The sequence below is a fragment of the Pezoporus wallicus genome, unplaced genomic scaffold (assembly GCF_028554395.1).
Source record: "Pezoporus wallicus isolate ANWC-B61680 ecotype Strahan unplaced genomic scaffold, APGP_CSIRO_Pwel_v1 contig_5261, whole genome shotgun sequence".
Lineage (NCBI taxonomy): Eukaryota > Metazoa > Chordata > Aves > Psittaciformes > Psittacidae > Pezoporus > Pezoporus wallicus.
The window spans coordinates 4,751,563-4,766,699 of record NW_026642423.1 but is presented as its reverse complement, the minus strand read 5'-3'; the positions used below and the strand labels follow the sequence as shown (position 1 = coordinate 4,766,699).

The following is a 15,137-nucleotide window of genomic DNA, read 5'->3' as shown; positions in this document are numbered from 1 at the left end:
GGGATCTCCAGGTTATTTCCAAAGCCTGTCCTCTACCACACACATTCTCCAAAACTTAACTCATGACTATGTTCTTTCTAGGAAAAAAAGACATACATATGTTGTCCATAATGTATGGAGAAACAGATCACCCATTCCCTTTCCACATCACAGTGTTCCCTGGAATTACCTGTGAGCTATGAGATAGCACAGATGTTTATGCAACACTTCTACACCCCAGGGCACAGGGCTGTCAATCTTCCTAGGCTCCTGGGTTGAGGGCAGTCCTCCTGGTTCCCCACAGCCCATTTCATACTGATTTACAAATACAGTAGAGCACAAAGCATGCTAGCCTGTGACACTGGAGCTTTAGTAAAGCTTCACCAGCATGGTCTTCAGAAGATGAAGGAACAGCCATCTCCCATACTCATATAGACACAATCTCTTAGGTTTACTTAAATAGGAACTTGGCAGATTTTAGGTATAACTTCATGACTCTAAATCTGAGAACTGCATTGAAGGCTATTTTCTAGCCATTTTCTGGGTCCATATCATCACTCTGTCACTTGGAATACTCCAAGATCTCATCACTGGCCCAGGACCCATAACAGTAATTTTTTCCAGGCTCATCACAGTGTCCACCAAGAGCATGAGCCTCTTATTTACGCACAACATGCTAGAGAGGCGACTCCATACTTGGCAAATCCAACAGGCTTGTCTGACAAAGGAGAGTGAGCAGAGCTTGGGGCTGGGTACCAGGGTGAGGAGCAGGATGGAGGGGGTGTATGGCCACCTCCTCTGCCCTGCATATGGTGATGTACAGCTCTGCACAGTCATAATGTCCCCATGAACCCGCCTGAGTACAGGCTGCATTGCAGGACTGCCAGCATTCCAGCAATGTGCCAGGCCAGCCCTGGTGCCTCTTCTCAGCCCTGCTCTTTGTCTACCTCCTTGGCTGTCAGCTCCCTCCCAGCCTGGGCAAACCCTCTTGGTGGCAAATGTACACCCTGACACTCAGACCAGCAGGCAACTGGCCAAACCACCCTTGAGGAACAGAGTTTACCTATGCATGACTCAAACCCTCCCTCCTATTGAGTGCATTCACCCTGCCAGTACCAGAGAGAAGCATCCTATGAGGATACCCCACTGGAAAAGATGCACTGGGGTCCCAGCCAGTGCTGCGCAGTACCTGTGCTTTCCTGTTGAAAGTTTCTTCTCGGGTGTCACAAGTGGATTATTCCATATACTGGTGAGCAGCAGCTGAAAATCAGCACATCTTTGAAAGCACCCTATAGGTCAGTTGACCCAGCTTTAGACCCCTGTCCACCCCTCGCCCACCCACTAGTTTCAGCACAGACCTGCATCAGGATACCCTAAGCCTGGTTCGTTCTATGCTCTGTCTAAACCCTCTGCCTCAACTTTTAAGTCATTCAACTTGCAGCTGCGTGGGAGGGTATATATGTACATTCATTAACACTTTCATTATGCCCCATGGTTTGACAGATGGTGCTGCATTATGGATTCGAACAGAGCCAGCAAGTAAGTCTACAGCACTTCACTGGATTAGCATGCTATGGGAAATCATACCTCAAAAGTGTTTTGCACTCTCATGAAGCACCTCCTATGAGTGAGGCAACAGCAGGGCTCCAACCACCACTACCTCTGCGCAATCACATCAGAAATCCACTCAACTTTAGGAAAAGATAAACCTCCTTGATAATCAATTGCCATTTGGGAAAAAAAAGGAGAAAAGAAAAAGCAACAACAGAGTCTTTTCCCAGTTAAGGGAAAAGGGAGAGGCATACCCTCCACTGCCATTGCCACAAAACATCTCTCAACACACACTAAACAATGTCTTCTGCTTTTCCCTATAAACTGGTTCTCACATTCACACAGGAAAAACACACCACACGTACATATACTCATTTCAGAAGTACTCAGCCTCCCAGTGCCCCACACAAAAGATGATGCTATCTGTCTTATCATTGGACTGACACTAACAGATTTCCAGAAACTGTCCAGTCAGGTTCCCTGAAGAGGTGCTGTGTCAGACGGATGAGGTGTGCTGGACTACAGCTGACCCACCAAGATCCTCCTTCCCCACAGCAAACACGCCACTCAGTACTGACGAAGGGGTGGATAAGGACCTTTGATGGGACAAGAGAATAAAGCATTGATAAGACAATGATATCACCACATTGCTCGTTATTTACTGGGGCTAGACACACTCACCTTCCCTTAAATGTGAGTGGTACTATGAGCAGTTGTACCTGGAGTGGTAGAGAGCACTTGCTCCCACAGGTGTACATGACTGATGCTTTACCTGGGCAATAGGAAGGCTTGTTTCACAGGTAAGACCATGAATGAACTGAACAAAACAAAGTAACTGGACAAAGTTTCTGAGTCAGACCAAGGGCTGCTTTCAAAGAATCATCTCTGGTTCTTGATTAGCTCTTCAAAGGCATTGCTTTGGTTCAATTATTCTGCTCTGTTTGAATATGTTTCCTTGCTCAAGTTCTCCTGAGTTTCAATCCCCTACAGACCTTGGCTGAGAAGCTTCATAGAAATGTTTAGGCTCTGCCATCGGAGCCAGCAAGATTTAGTTTTAAATGCCATCCACCACATAGCTGTGAAGTACACCTGTCTGCTGCAAAGTCACAATGGAGTCAAGACATCAAGGTGTTTTCTCAAAAATTGGGATGCAGTGTTGTGTTGTTCTGACCTGGCAGACCTCATATGCCACTCCTATGCCTATATAGTGCCATTATTTTTAAACACCAACCAAAGAGATGTTAGCCTTAGTCTTGGCAACTCAAGTCACTCTCTCATTTGCATCACATTTTACATACAAGACTCACAGAAAGGGTAAGAAATTTTGATTTGGCCCTTTGAACTGCTGGGCTCTCCCTAAGGGACATTTACTCCACGTCTTTTTCAGTACATTCAAGGACACCACAAAAATAAAATCTGAGCTGAAAGACAACTGTAGGTATCTTGACATTTTATCTTGACCTTGGGAGCTGTAACACAACATGGGATGGTTTATCCCGATAGTGTCTTGACATGTTTCTGCATATGAAAATCTCTCTATTACAGCACAGATAGAGAGAGCATGGATTGCAGCCACCTGGAAAAAAAAAAAAAAAAAAATAAAGCCCCAAAGCATTAAGGGCTGGTAAGGGACAAGATTACTTTAATCTTGCCACAGCATGTTTCAATTTAACCACTGCACCTCTCAGCACTTTTGGTTCATATTCTTTTACCAGAGACACAAGTTTGGAATAAGCCCAGCCCTAGGAAGGTGAAATATTTTGGGTCATCAAATCCACCCATCCTGTCCACCCCCCCCCCTCCATTTGACAAGGTTTTTGAAGTGTACCAATCTCAAACAGGAACAAGAGCACATTACCCTGGTGTCAGGAGGGCTTGGAAAGCTGGACTGCTCCTGAGGCTGAGAGGTGTTTTGGGAGCTTGCTGGGTTCAGGTGGCTTTGTCAGTAAGTCCCTTACGTCCTGCTGCCCACAATGACACCCTGACCAGGGCTGCCTGCACCTCTGCCCGACCATGTTACTCCCTTCCCCAGCTCCCTGTTCACTTCCTTGAAGGTGGAAGACCTCCATGGACCATTGGAGTTCTGCAACTCTTTACTACTTTGCTTAGACGACACCTCTTTATCCCTTCCTGCCTCTTGGCTAGGTCTGTGCACATCTCTGTGGGCCTTCCCAAGCCCAGGCAAACTGCAACTACTGTTATTTTATTCTATCTTATTTTTTAACCTCAAAACAGATCACGCAATCTCACCTCCAAAGCAGAGAACTGCTCCCAGTATTTTGTGCAGCAAAAAGATTTATTCTTACACTGCATGAAACCAAGCAGATGCTTCAACACGGGATATGGCCAAAACCATATTTTTTCTGCTTTGCTTCAACAACCTAATGTTTATTTCCATATTCTTGTGAGGCTGGTATGTAAACAATGGGGAGTGACTTGCTGTGCTCAGGGGACCTTAGAATAAGAGTTGTATTTCTCAGCCCTCCTGGATCCAGCAAGTCGCCCTCCTGAGGTTCAAAGAGTTTCTGAAGCTCATAATTTAGAAATCCAAGGAATAAAACGGGCTTCTGGAGATCTTTACCAATAGAAAGTAGATTGAAACTGTTCTGTTATTTAATAATTCAAATCCCAGATGCCTAATTAAACAGACTTCGTAGACTGCAAAAAGAATAAGGAATTATATATCCCCTTAGCTAATTTTGCCGATTAACAGGGAAGACTTTTCACGCTCTGTAGGTGTTCAGTTCCAGTTAAACTTTTGAAGATGGACTTAATACTCCACAGGTAAATATCATGTAACAAAACACTCGTTCCTTACATGAAAGGGGTGATGCTGCATCTTGTCAGAATCTCTGTGCTGCATGGAACCATTTCACAGAATACACAGAGGAAACAATGCTCAGCAGAGCATTTTAACAGAACATTCAGTATCTATTCAGACCAGACCAAACCTCAAGAAAGCAAATGGTCTGCTCAGCTCCTTATGCCTGCTATTTTGCCTGTTTGCAGATTAAATCTGAAAGCATCCACAACATGTGGAGGAAACAGAAGTCTCTCTCCAAACGTTCTGCCCTTGAGCTACAAAATATTTTCTCAGGGAAGAGCTGCAAGTACTCATTGAAGTCCACCTCATTGCTACAGCTCATCATAATCTTCAGACTTTTAATCCACAGTTATGATGCTTCACCACCAAGGTCTAGTCAGGCGGAAGCCAAGCAGGGTGTGCACAGGACACGCTCAGGAAATACCTACTTTGCTCTCCAAGGACTGTTATGTCTGATGTAGACTTGTGGCAGGTGCATTACCAGTGAGATCACACACTATGAGAACTACGATGGCAACACTTTACATTGTGTTGCCATTTCACAAAACCAATTCACAACAGCTTAGTTTTCCCAGAGTACTGGAGCATGTTTCCTCCTCCTCCAGGGTTAGCAGGGGACCCCACCAAATACCAGCAGCCACCAAACCAACCTCCAGTCCATAAGTGCAGTTCACCAGCAAACATTAAGCCAAAGGGATTTGTTCAGTGATCTCCCCCTTCCCAGTTCATCATGCCACAGCAGGCCACTGTCAATCCCTTCATGATTCTTCTGGGACTGAATGCTGGATACCAAATAACTTCTTCCTACTCTATAGATAGATGTTCCCCACCCATCAAGTCTTGTACTTAAGACTGGTGGCACTAATACTTCCAAACCAAGTATTACAGAAGACATCAGCCACATATTTTCTGAAGATCACAATCTCTACTAAATTGCCAGCTGTCTATGCAGACCACTCCAGAGCTATCTGGGTATGTTAAATACAGATGACAGACCTGATAACAGTGTCTGGATGTACCTGAAAGATTAAATTCCATCTGCATCCTGTTACTTTTTGTCATTTCATGCCTTTTTGGAGTCTTTCTATGTCACAACAACCAACTGGTAGACAGCTTGTATCACAGGCTCACAACTTTACAGAAGAAAATCTTCTAAGCACTTTTTTGGAGTGACCATGTGCCTGGAGACATGCTACAGTGGATGTTTTAGCTGCCTTTTAAGTAAGAAGAACAGTTCAAGAAGAAAGAAGCATGAGATTCCCACTACAGTGATGCCCATTAACATGCTTTTAACTTGGGCTGGGTGGGTCTTTGTTCTAGCTATTGTGTATCAGACTCACCATAAGGCTGTGTGCTCCCAGCAATGCAAATAACAGATCCCTATTCAAAAGCTCTCACATTTGTAAGATGAGTAAGCATTTGTTTCCACAAACCAGAACCAGCCTTACACTATTACGGCTTTTTCCATTTTCCAGTGTACCCCTCAAAAATATGCTGAAGAAAGCTCAAAGATGCTCATTTTCATACTGATACACCAATACTTAAAAAAAAAACCAAAACCAGGAAACAAAATGCCCAATAAACCTGAAGATTTCACTTTAAGAATTATTTAACACTCGCTTCAAAAACTCCCTCTAAAAAGTGGGCAAAACAGAGGAGCTGCAGAGCCCCTTGCTGTTACCAGATCTGTATTTTCCAAGCACCACGTGCTGTCCGATTTGTTCACAGCGAGTCCTTCTCCATTCTCCGTTCTTGGCCCACCCAGCAGTGACATCCCAGCTCCAACCCTTCTTCTACCTGCAACTGGAGCCAAGCCACACTGGCAAGCAGACAGTTGGAAAGCTGAATTAACAGGCACTTGCAGATAAAACACCATTTCATTAAGAAACTTTTAAATGAAACAAACAAGCAAACAAACAAAAACCAAGGCTTGTACATAATTATGAAGTTCAAGCCAAATGAATTATCATTAAAACATGCCATAAGCTAAAGTACATGAACACCAGCATCCCTAGCAGTCTCTGAACAGAGAGCTCCTGCAGTTTGTGCTGCAGCAGACCCCCCAACCTTACACCTCTTTGGGGCTACAGCTCTTGTAGAGGAACAGACAGAAGCCGAGATGTGCCCAGGCTCTGCCTGCTCTCACTGAGCATGCAGGTACGTGCTCCTGTGGTGCTGTAGACACAGCCTGAGAGGCACAGGGACATTTGTCCCCTGGATGTGTGACCAAGGTGTGACCTCCGGCAGAGGAGCAGTGACTGCTGGAAGGGTAAGATCTCTGCTGCAGCCTGCAGCTCAGAGAGCTCCTATACAGACAGCACTGAGTGCTCTCAGGTTTTTCAAGAACAGTTATTTCACTGTAGCCAGCACAAGGTACATAATACAGGCCCCAAGTAAGGCACAGTGTGACTTACAGATGACTTCAGTGGGCTTTAGTTTGATCCGTAAATCCTCTAGGCACTTCACAAGAGTGTTGCTCAACTCCCGCTGCCTTCAGCCTCACAAGAGGTAGACATAAATACTTAGCATTAGCATAGCTCCCCATGACTCATATTTTCTCCTTTTAAATATAGCATCCCATAAATGTGGATACATTCTGAGCAATAAAACTCATATTGTTACTGCTCACCATGCAACCCAAAAGATTCCTTCTGCCAGCTTTGTGACAGCTTCCTCCCCCAAAAGCAAAGCACTAGTGCCTCTCTTAAGGCTATGACAGAGTGAAGGCAGCTCTCCTTCACCAGGGAGCCCAGGCAGCACAGGAACACAGCACAGTGGCAGCAGATGGGCAGACTTCATGCCAACCCAGCCACTCTTACTAACTTTATTAAATACAGCAGAGCTGGCTCTGGGCACAGGAAGAGCAGGGATTTTCCCAGAGGAATAGAGTTTCAATAGCTGTGAAGTAGTCTGTGCCAGCACCGGGGAAGCGGGGCTTGCTGAGGAAGTGGTAGTGGAATCTCTAGCTGGGTGATGCTACCCATTCCCCATCTTCCCCCATATATATATCATCTTCCTCCCTTCATCACCAGGCTTGAGCTTTTCTCCTCAGAAAAGCCAACCCCCACCTTTTCTAGCCAAAGAAATGCCCCAGGCTGTCTCAGAGGCACAGAGGAGGAATGTGATGGGAACAGCATAGATCATAGCTTGGTGGTTTTCAGGGAAATTGAAACCCAGTTTTCAGCACTCTCCTGTCTGTCCTGCTGCAGACTTTCTTGTATGATCCTGCATGCTGTGTTTAGGTTTACTGAATACTCCAGTTCCCCAGCTGTAAAAGTGGGACAGTTGGCCCCTATCTCAGATATGTTGCATAATAAACAGATTTTGCATTACAAGTGTTACAGGAATGCTTTAAAAATTGCAGAGGTACCAAGACTAATCCATCCCTGCTCAAAAAGAAACTGAAGACTGGTAACAAATTAAAGTCTTACCTACACAAACATAAATACTAGGGTATGCAAAGCTGTTTTCTTAGTTTATCAGTTTCTTTTGACAACTGTGTTTGCCCTGCTGACTCAAATTGTCCCTGTCACAAGCTGTTCAAATTCAGTACACCAAACTGCGTCTGTCTACAGTGATGGCCAAAACATCAGCCATCCTCCCAGCTGTCCTGAAGACATAGCTGAAAATACATGCTCCCATCCATCCTGCTGTCAGGTGACTGAAGTGTAGACATTTTTACAACTTGCACCTCTCTAGTCGGCTTACCCATGAGAATCTATTTTCCACAGTATTTTTTAAATTGTTTCTTCAACCTCCTTATTTAATATCTGATATGAGTGGGGTGGCAGAGCTGCCATCCTCATCCCAGAAACTGTCATTTTAAAGACATGATAACAGAAGCCTGTTCTTAAAGCTTCCAGGAGTATGTGTGGCTTAAAAAGCTGATTACTGTTTAAAATGATTACTAAGACTCTTAGGAATCTAACTCCCAAAGTCACACAGGTAGTTTTGAATATGTTAGCCTTTTAGAGTAATTACGCCATCAAAGTTCCAGTCAAAAGCTGATGAGTGTTACTAATATATGCTGATGAGTGAACCTGTAAGTGAAAGACCTTCTTGCTTTATTTACACTCCAGCAGATCAGAAAGCACACCAACACTTATTTTCACATACAAGAGTAGCAGACCTGACCTCGGAAGATATTTAGTGAAGTTAAACCACAGCCCAGGGAACAGGTTTATTGTAAACCGGCTGCAAGCTGACGCAGTTTTAGTTGATTTCACTGGAGATGATGGAAACTTTGAGCAGCTCCTTGATCTTCAGTGGACTAACACCAGTCACTACATAAACCAAGAGTCTGGCCCTCCATGTTTCGCCACTACAAGTCACCATTCAGATGCAAAATAGTCCCCAGGAAGTCCTCAGTGACACTCATCTCTAGGCCAGGAACTAAGCAGATGCAGTCAAGAGTTGGCAATAATCAGAGACAGCAAACCATCATAGATCAGCAAACCATTTGGGAGCATTTTTCCCACCTTTGGGAAAATAGACTTTTCCCCTCCATGAAATCAAGCACCCACTTCAGGTAGGTTTAGCAAGTTAATACAACACCATGAATATTCAAAATAAGAGGCTTTGTATGAAACTATGGAATTTGCAGCAACAAAGAAGGCTTAAATAGCAGAAAGCTGGAAAGATGAAGAATAAAACAATTCTAGCACATTGCATAAACTTATATTTGGTACAACACTCTCTCTAGAAGCAGATCTCCTGAAAGAGAAAGAACAGGCATTATGTTGTCTGGGAAAAGGTAAAGGGATGTCAGCACTCTTTCCAAGCAGCTCTTTAGCAGCAGTAGAAGAAAGTACAAGAAAGCAGTTCAAGCTCAAACCCATCAATGGCAAACAAATTCTCGCCAGAAGAGAAGCAGCAGGAAGGGGAAATCCAGCCCCCGAGTATCTCAGATACTTAGATCCCTTTGAAGTATCTCTGCATTTGCTGTATTTATGCTCCCAACACACCCCACAAAGAAGAAACTTCCACTACCCTATTTTAGAAAGAAGAAAAGGAGGCTCAATGAGATGCAGAGTCACAGTTATGGATATCTGTAAGAGTTGCTGACCTTGGCCTGCCTGCCTGCCTTTAGGCAGTGCATGTCAGAAAAGGTACCTGGAGACAGCTTTTCCATCTCTTCAGCTAGCTCCAGCCACTGGAGCGGCTGCTCTGATGAAACCTATAGGTCTGTGCAGCACTTACTGAAGAACTAGCATCTGAAGCAGTATAAAATAGCAGGAAAGCTAGTAATAAGAACTGTAAGTACAGAAGACTACTTTAAAATATCATTAAACTGCCCCCACCTCTTCCGTCAATCATTATTTCAGGAGACATTTTTGTATGTTTCATTAGCTAAGAACAGGTGTCCAGTTTGCCAGATCTATATGCAAGACTTCCATTTGTATTACTCCTCCACTGACATTTGTTCACATATACATGCATGTATGGATCAGCAATTGCTCCACTACACTCTCAAATGGAGAATAAGAGAGTTGTAAATCTCAAAAAAAGAGTTTGCCAAAAAATCCAGCATCTGAAGTTACAGCTGTTCATTTCACCTCTCTGTTCAGAAAGAGCCATTTGTGGCTTATTGCAGATGTTATTGAAATTGATGGACTTGCTCTAGATTTATATTGGATACAAATACTCCGGATGTGACCCACTGGAGCACTGGACCTTTGTTTCCCTATGGATAAAAATACAGCCAGTGACATTCAAGCAGAACAGGAAGGCTGTACTCCCCTCCCCACTAAGTATCTTCAAGTCCCTCTGTAGGCAATAACAACAGAAAAAAGCAGCTATAACTCCACCAAAGAGGGGGCTAACCATTCCTCCCATCTGCTAGTCCCACGCTCATTCTGTTTTCACTTGGACCAAATCCTCCCAACCCCTTCTGCTTTATACTTCATTAAGTTGGAGTGCCTCAGACACCAAGAATAATATTGTTGATCTTGGAAAGGTCACTTTCAAGGCACATTTCCGTATCTTTTAACACCAGTTTTCTTCCTCAGCCCTGTCTATAATATTGTCTTGGAAGCCATGAAAATTAATTCCATGTTTTCCATATTAGATCTAACCCTGATCTAAAGCTTATGCAAACATTGCCACCATGCAAAACCACTCTCCTCTTCATTCCTGAGGATTTATGCTAACATTGGGCAGACTGATCCATCTGATGAATTGACTTGCAGGTGGCCAGTGGGTCAGCAGGGATGCCCAGCTTGACAACTGCAGGAGGTATGTAGAGGCTTTTGTCTTGAATCAAGCCACAGAAAATATTTCACACCAAAGATAAAAAGGGCAGAAATGAAGCCAAACAGCTTTCCCCAAGGAGCCATCCAGAATTAATATCAGAAGAGAGCAGAGTTTCTGCCCTGATGGTCTCAAGAGTGAAACACCACCAGCAGCATGTGGCTCAAGCTAAAGGACCATGCAGGTCTTGGGTACAGGACACTGTTTCTGTCTGCAGTTAAAGAGGAGCTCTAAGGAACCACAGCATGATGTCAATTATAATGATTCATCACATTCATTCACTTGTCCTTACATTGCCCTCATGTAATACTTTGCCAATGACAACACCAGCTCACATACAGGACTCATCCTCCTCCTTTCAGTCCCCAGATGCCATGTCTTCTCTACTGCCAAAAAGTGTGTGGGGATAAAGACTTCCTCTTTAACCACCAGATGATACAGTTTTATTCCTCCCTTTTGTTAGCTTCAGTCCATTTAAGAAAAAAACAACACAACACTCAATGCAACCCATACCAAAACCTCCCCCCATGAAGAGGTCAAGCTTTGTTTCTGTAAGTTTTAGTTCCAATGCAAAAAAATTTCAAGCTTGTGAAAACACCCACTAAAGACTTCATAAATAAAAACTGCCTTTCACATAATTTCTGTAATTAGATGCTGGGCCAGCTCTGACCCTGATGAAGGTGCTCTCGTTCAGGAGTCACACTGGTGGGGTGCTTGGCCCTCTGCAATCTGGACTACAAGCTCTATCCTATGAGATATCTCCTGGAACAAAGGAACAAAATCAGAGGAAGTCAAACAAATTGATGCAGAACTATAACATGAAAAACACCAATTTTTCTATGTGCACCTTATGCAGTTTTAAAAGGATGCTGTCAGCTTTATATTTTCAGACATAAGTACACAAAAAATCCTATCTCAATTAAGCAGTCCAAAGCAATGCTAATGAGAAGTGTGTTTTTTTAATACTATTACTTTATAACTGCCGTGCCACATCCTTGTTCTCCTAGCTTCTCTTAAATTAATGGACCTCATTTTTGTAATGCCCATAACGGTAATGGATTCAGAGCAACAGATAGGCACCTTTCATAAAGATATCAAGAGATGACCCATGCAGTTTTAGGCCTTTGAAATGCATCTGTCTTGTGCAGAAAGGGCCCAAGCTAATTCATATTCATAGTGAAAATTCAGAAAGCACCTCTACATCTAGGTATGACTATAAAGGTGGTGCGCTCGTTCTTAGTACCAACTACAGTATAAACAGTTTCCAGATAAGACATAAATAGGATGTTTCCAGTCAGTAACATCCCTTTAAGCCTGCCACCTAAATCGAAACTTAGGTGAATTAAGATGCCCAAGGAAGTTGGTGGCTTCAGTTTTCACACTTTCTTAAGGTTAGGCAACTGATGTAGAAACTGCCAGCTGATGGGTGCAGTAGAGCTGCAGCTACTTGTGCTGGGGAAGAGTCTCACACAAGGGTCAGGACTCTGCCCAGGCGCTTTTCTACTCTGAACTGCCATGGTGTAAAGTCCCTGTTTCTTGGATGAAGTGATCAGCTCATTGGGGAGGGTTTCTAGAGCAGCCAAGCACAGGATGCTGACACTGGTCCATCCAAGGTCTAATTCGTAACTTGCTCCTCAACTTGCAGCCAGCATGGCTTTAACTTAGTTTCTCTGTCTGGGAATCAGGATTTTCTAACCACTGTTTCTGATCCGCTTTAAAAACAAAACAGAACAAAAGTTACCAGTTTTCTTTCTAACCCCGAGCACTCCCAAGCACAACAGCTGAAAAGTCCTTGTCCTTCAACTGTGGTTTACTTAATTTTCTCAAAGCAGGGAAAAAGTAAAAAAAAAAAAAAAAAAAAAAAAAAAAAGGGTACATCCTCCTCTCCTTGTTTCTTTGTAGTTAAAGACAGCATCTGTATCTTTCTTCTAGAAGTCTAGCAAATAAACACATGGATCTGGAAGCTTTCACAAAGTACTTAGCGGTCCAAGAGCGGTTTTAATGGAAGATAAGAAAACTTGCAACACACAGGTCAGAGCACACAAGGGGTAGGAAAGTAAAAGATTAGCGTGGCTCTGCTCTGAGTCTGCTGGGGGGGGGGGTACACACAACAAAAAAAACCAAGTCCCCAGTTTACAAAGGTTCCTCCCTGCACAGAGTAAACCCTCTCGCCACCACCCACCCAGAACACGACATGAAACCCACAGCAGTCCAACCACGGCTTTATACAGTGGTTTTGGACCGTTTTTCAAGCGTTCAGCAAGGAAGGGAAGAGACCCCCAGGACACCAAATCCGCCGCCGCCGCGCACGCAACCACCGTACCGTCCCGAGCCCTTCTGCGTCTGGCGTTGCTGAGCGCGGTGGCTCCGCCGCGTCAGTCAGCGACAGCCCGTTCTTCCCGACCCGGATCCCCGGCCAGGGTAGGCGGCGGTGCCCGGGGAGCACTCCTCCCGGCGCGGGGGGGGGCTCATGCCAGAGCGGGGCGCCGCGCTGCTGCCGGAGTCGCTGGGGGAAGAGGAAGGGAGAGCGGGGAGAGCCTCTCCGCAGTTATCCCAGGGTGTCACGGCGAGAGCACCCTGCCCGCGGGCTTTTCACGCGTGGAGCGCCGGAACTCCTCGCGGCGCCATCCCGCAGCCCGTCGCTTGTCGCGCACAGAAACAAAACAAACTGCGATTTACTGGGTTGGTCTTTCCCCCCGATACTAAAAGCGCCACCCAACGCCGACCCTCCACCCCCTGGCTCTGAAGCGCCGCTCACCCGGGACCGCGCTCTCAGCGCCCTCCCGGAGGCACCCGTGGCTGGGCAGCGCCGGCAGCCACCTCCCGCTCCCGCTCCCGCTCGCCCCGGCGGCCGCGGCCGGGAAGCCTGCACCCGGCCATGCCTTATATCGCCGCGGCGGCTGCTATAAATAGCCCGGCCCCGCCGCCGGGGGCCGGCCCGGGTGCCGCAGGAGGGGGTTTCTCAGCGGCGGGGACCCGTCATCACCTGCGGCTCGGTGACAAGCGGCGTGTTTCTCACTTTTGACTTATTTTCACGCCGCTCTCCGGCGGGCGCGGGGCCGCGGCGCGGCTCCCGGGGGAACGGGGCCCACCGACCCCCGGTGCCGCAATGGGCCCGTCCGCCGCCGCCGCCGCGTTAAGGTGGACCGCGGGAGCGGGCGGCAGCACCTTAAGCTGCTCCGGGGGACGGGCGACCGGTGCCTCGCCTCCCCCTGCCCGGCATCCCGGGCCCTGGGGGTTTGGGGCTGAAAGGGAGCGGCTACAGTCTCCGGGCAGCGAGGTCTGTGGCGCCGCCGGCGAGCGAGGAAGAGGAGGAGGGAGAACAACCGCGCCTCTGTGGGTGCTGCTTGATGGACGGGGCAGCAACCGGAGGGCACGGGATTGTACAAATGCAGTTCATGCCACGTGAACACGGCGCACACGATGCCGTTAAGAACCAGCTACTATATGCGTGCACACATACATATATTCATACTAAATAGGAGGAAGCTTTATCAACTTATAGCACAGTGACAGAATTTGTGTTTACTGTGCCAGGCCTCATCCCAGTTGGAACTTAAGGAACACATGGGCAGTGATAAACTTTTCCTACCTCATTTTTGTGCCCTTGGCACTCGGGACAAAACCAAAGCAGTGCTTCACATCTCTCCTGCAGACTCCTTTGCCACTTCACACCTTCACCCGCTTCTGTGCATGCACTCCTTTATTTACATGCCTTGCCTTCACAGGAGGCAGGCAATAGCTATGACAGTATATCCATGTCAGTAAGTACTGGTGGGTCTGGCTGTGTCCCATGTTCCACCATGGGATCATCTTGGACACAATCCTGCAGCATGCTCCGGCACATTCCAAGTGCCCAAAGCATCTTGGGGCTGCATTTAGGCACCTGCTAATTCACCTTGCTGGGTCAGGGCCCACCTCTATACTAGTTTACAAAATAGATGTATGACTTGAATTGATTCTCACAGACAAGTGAACGACCCAGTTCCCCTCCTGTGCAAAATCAGCATTATGCATACCCTGGTACTCCCTGAAAATGTCTACCCAAGACAGTCTGGCACTGCACTGCGGCCTGCAAAAAACAAGAGAGATCCTCTATGCTGTCTTTCTTACCTAAGTAAGAGGCAGAGAACACACTGCCGTTTTACAAACAAGATACATGTGTCTCTGCTTCAAAATCTGCATCGGTCCAGCAGCATGGATGGGTGAGAGAGAGCAGACCCCACAGCAAGTGGCTACAGCACACTTGGCCACAGTGCCTGTACCAGCTCACCCTGCAGTCTGCACTCATCTCACCCCAACTGGAGACACAAAGAAATGTGTCCAGAACCCCTACAGGCTTTGCTGACTGAATCACTGGACAGAGGTGCTTTCTTCAGATGGGTTTTGTACGACACCCATTTCTCAACAGGAGTCACAGGCTTGCACGTGAATTTGGTGCAAATCTTGGCTCCTCTGTTGGCTGCAAATTTTCCTTCCAGGACAAACTGGTCTCCTCGGTTTCCCAAGGGCAGACTTTGTGCAGCACAGTGAT

At 46.2% G+C, this 15,137-nt stretch overlaps 1 protein-coding gene across 3 annotated transcripts in view; it reads right to left on the bottom strand.

Moving 5' to 3' along the window:
* MRAS (muscle RAS oncogene homolog) overlaps positions 1-13,432 on the bottom strand; it is a 37,794-nt gene extending 24,362 nt beyond the window's left edge. Inside the window, exons 1-2 of one of the 3 annotated variants that reach the window (XM_057430109.1) lie at positions 13,362-13,432; positions 12,927-13,109 (exon numbers count right to left, since the gene is read on the bottom strand). The gene's annotated coding sequence lies outside the window, so the exon portion shown is untranslated. Of the gene's footprint in view, positions 1-12,926; positions 13,215-13,361 lie in introns of those variants that run through there. The other 2 variants (XM_057430110.1, XM_057430108.1) reach the window with 2 other exon arrangements.
* Positions 13,433-15,137: the final 1,705 nt, after the last annotated feature.